The sequence below is a fragment of the Penaeus vannamei genome, chromosome 15 (genome assembly GCF_042767895.1).
Source record: "Penaeus vannamei isolate JL-2024 chromosome 15, ASM4276789v1, whole genome shotgun sequence".
In the NCBI taxonomy this organism is placed as follows: domain Eukaryota; kingdom Metazoa; phylum Arthropoda; class Malacostraca; order Decapoda; family Penaeidae; genus Penaeus; species Penaeus vannamei.
The window spans coordinates 43,555,954-43,559,637 of NC_091563.1; positions in this window are offsets into that span (position 1 = coordinate 43,555,954).

Genomic DNA, 3,684 nt, shown 5'->3' on the forward strand with positions numbered 1-3,684 from the left:
CATATGTTCATATCTATCTACTTATCTATCTTTCGCTGATGCATATGTACATGTATATATTTATGCATATATATATATATATATATATATATATATATATATATATATATATATATATATATATATATATATATATATATATATATATATATGTGTGTGTGTGTGTGTGTGTGTGTGTGTGTGTGTGTGTGTGTGCGTGTGTGTGTGTGTGTGCGTGTGTGCGTGTGTTTGTGTGTGTACATATACATATTTATCTATTATCGATGTATATATATGAATACATATATATATATATATATATATATATATATATATATATATATATATATATATATATATATATACATGTACACACATGTGTGTGTGAGAGAGAGAAAGAGAGAGGGGGGGGGGAGAGGTTCTTGATAAATGGCTCACTTACTTGTGTACAAACACACAGGTCACCGAATAACCACACTCGAATACACTTAAGCGGTCCTTGTAAGTCGTAGGTGGAGTATTAGGGGCACATTAAAGTAATTGCAACCCCCCCCCCCCCCCCGAGGAAGGCCACGGTTTTTTATTCGCCAATAAACATCTCGTGAAAGAGCGTCTAATATTCCGCGTAATGCAATACCTCGCAGCCAATATTCTGGGCGATATATCCTCGCCGCCAAATGGTGTCTTGGCGTTTTTCTCTTCTTCGGGTTCTGCCTTTGGACCACTTCTCTTCCTTTCTCTCATCCCTTCTTTCTCCGCTTCACTTCTCTCTCCCTCTTATTCGCCATCCCCTCCTTTGCTTCACATGTTCCTCCTCTCCGTTTGTTCTGTTCGAACCTCTTTCTCTTTTTCTCCTCTCTCCCCCCTCCCCCTTTCCTCCCTACTCTCCACCCCCTCTTCTTCTCCCTCCTCTTTTCCTCTTTTCTCCCCACTTCCTCTCCCCTGCCCTCTTTTCCTTTCCTCCCTCGTCCTCTCCCCTGTCCTCTCTTCCTTTCCTCCCTCGCCCTCTCCCCCGCCCGCGTCTCGTCAGCCGAAGACGCTGCCTGCCATCGACGTGCCCCGTGTGTACTCACTCGTGCTGCTGAGAGAGCCTCCCACGCGCAAATGCTTAATGGTAATTATCTTTGGTGTGCGCAGCGCTAAATACGTTTGTGTATAAACATTGGTCGCAATTACGTAGTACATTATATATGTGACATCTGTCATGCGATAATTTACTTTGAATAGAAAATAAGCGGTAGCCATAACAGCAAGCGAAAAAATTACACATGCTAACCTTAGCGTAACGTGCTGACTGCTCGCTCGATTTAAGCGCAAACTTCAGTTACGTTTTCCTACATTTTTCTCCTGCTATTGATCCTCCGCGTTATGTGATTTAAGCTCAAACGCACTCTCGGGGAGGTTTAGGGGAAAAAACAAAGCAATAAAACTCGATTAGCTTTGCCACGATAATTCCAGCATGCTAAATGGAGCTCGGTGCGCGAGGCGGGAAATGCTTGACGCCATGATTTAAAAAGCTCTGGCACGGATCTCCATTTTTCTCTCTCTCTTGGTCCCGAGGGGAACGTTATGAGGGTCAAGATTGTAGCAACTATTGGGGATTTACGGGCTTATGCACTTTCCGGTAAGATAATGCAAAGTGAGACCCGCTAAACATACAAAAAAGACTCAAGAATAACAAATCATGAGCCACCATCCATTCTGCCAGCGAGGTTTGTCGACGACTCCGCTGGGACGCGTTTGGGAGGGAGACTGCGGCCGCGGGCTTTTAAGACTCGAAATCTTGGCCTGTGATTGGTTTAGAGCGCGGAATGAATGCGTGGCTGCAAAATCTTTGGAACGAAATACCTCGCCGTGAGTGAGGTCGTAAAATGAACGCGAAATATACTGTTCTCTCCCCCCCCCCCACAAAAAAATAAAAATCTATTAAGGTTGTTTTTATATGTCTGTCTCTTTCTTTTTAAATCTCGTTCTCACTCGCTCGCAGGTCGTGCCAATAACTGCTCCGAGCGAGCTTATTTCGAAGCCCTTTTTTGAGCCACTCTGAATGTCGTTGCGGGAGACGCACACACGCACACACGCACAAACCTTCTTATAGTTTCTATTGTGAAGATAAGCAAAAATCTCTAACGGCGAACTTTAAATCTTTTTCGACTTCGATCTCATAACATAGCAAGACTTTATCCATTGTTGTGTGTGTTTGTTTGTGCTTGTGTGTGTGCGTGTGTGTTTGAGTGTGTGTGTGTGTGTGTGTCTGTTTATGCTTGTGTGTGTGTGTCTGTTTGTACTTGTGCGCGCGCGCGCGCGCGCGTGTGTGTGTGAGTGTGTGTGTGAGTGTGAGTGTGTGTGTGTGTGTGAGTGTGAGTGTGAGTGTGAGTTTGAGTGTTTGAGTGCGTGAGTGTGAGTGTGAGTGTGTGTGTGTGTGAGTGTGTGTGTGTGTGAGTGTGTGTGTGTGTGCATGATTCGTTGTTCTAAAAAGCTAATATTTAGCGCGGAATGAAGAAACCTCGCCAAATGAAATCAAAATGGATTAAGTGATCATAATTCATCCGCGAGTATACATATATACAGAAGTGTTGGCAGGATGCAAGGGTTCAGAAATACCTTCTTTTTTTTAAGCAGATTCATTCATTATTCATGTGCTTCTCTGGCTCTTGTGAAGAAACGCGGCTCAAACGAGAGTATTTGGGGCGGAGTGAGCGGGCGAGGGTCTGCTTCTGAGCCTTTTAACTCTCTCTCTCTCTCTCTCTCTCTCTCTCTCTCTCTCTCTCTCTCTCTCTCTCTCTCTCTCTCTCTCTCTCTCTCTCTCTCTCTCTCTCTCTCAGACCTCTCTCTCTCTCTCTCTCTCTCTCTTAAAGCCCGAACCGGTAGATGATGTTGACACCGTGGTTTCTTGGCTTCCCTCTATTTCTCTTTTCTCTCTGCCTTCCTTCATTCTTCTTTCTCCTTTTCTCTCTCCCCTCATTCCTCTGTCTTTCTCTCTTTCTCTCTCTCGTTCGCTCTCTCTCTCGTTCGCTCTCTCTCTCTCTCTCTCTCTCTCTCTCTCTCTCTCTCTCTCTCTCTCTCTCTCTCTCTCTCTCTCTCTCTCTCTCTCTCTCTCTCTCTCTCTCTCTCCCTCTCTCATGCTCCTATTTTATCTGTCATATACACAGTGAACTTTCGGGAGCGTTTCTCCATTTGTATGCATACAAGTATATGTATACATGTGTGCGAGGCTATATATATATTACATCAATATCACAACAAATGAAAAAAGGCATCATCTGCTGCATCGGTCATGAACTGACGTACAGGTGTGCGCGTGCAGAAGAGGGGGGTGGGGTGGGGGGGGGGATATCAGTTAGGGTTATCTCCCCCCTTCATTCCCTCTGTTCTTTCTCCTTGTGCTTCATTCTCTCTTCGTGTGCTTCTGTTCACTTCTTGTCTTTTAGGAAGATGGATTAGTCGAAGTAATGAGAGAGATAATAAAAAAGAAAAGAGAATGCAACGAAGAAAGGAAGACCGAGAAGAGGAAGAGCGCGACCGTGAACAACGAAAAAAAATTAATAGATTTTAGACATATCATCTAACTTCCGCGAAAAAAAATGGAAATACTCGCCCTTCCTCCTGGTCCCTGACGGCCAGGGGGGGGGGGGGGCGGCCGGGGCGAAAGGAGGGTAAAAAAAGAAGGCGGTTACAGGCCTATACAGCCGGGGGGGGGGGGGG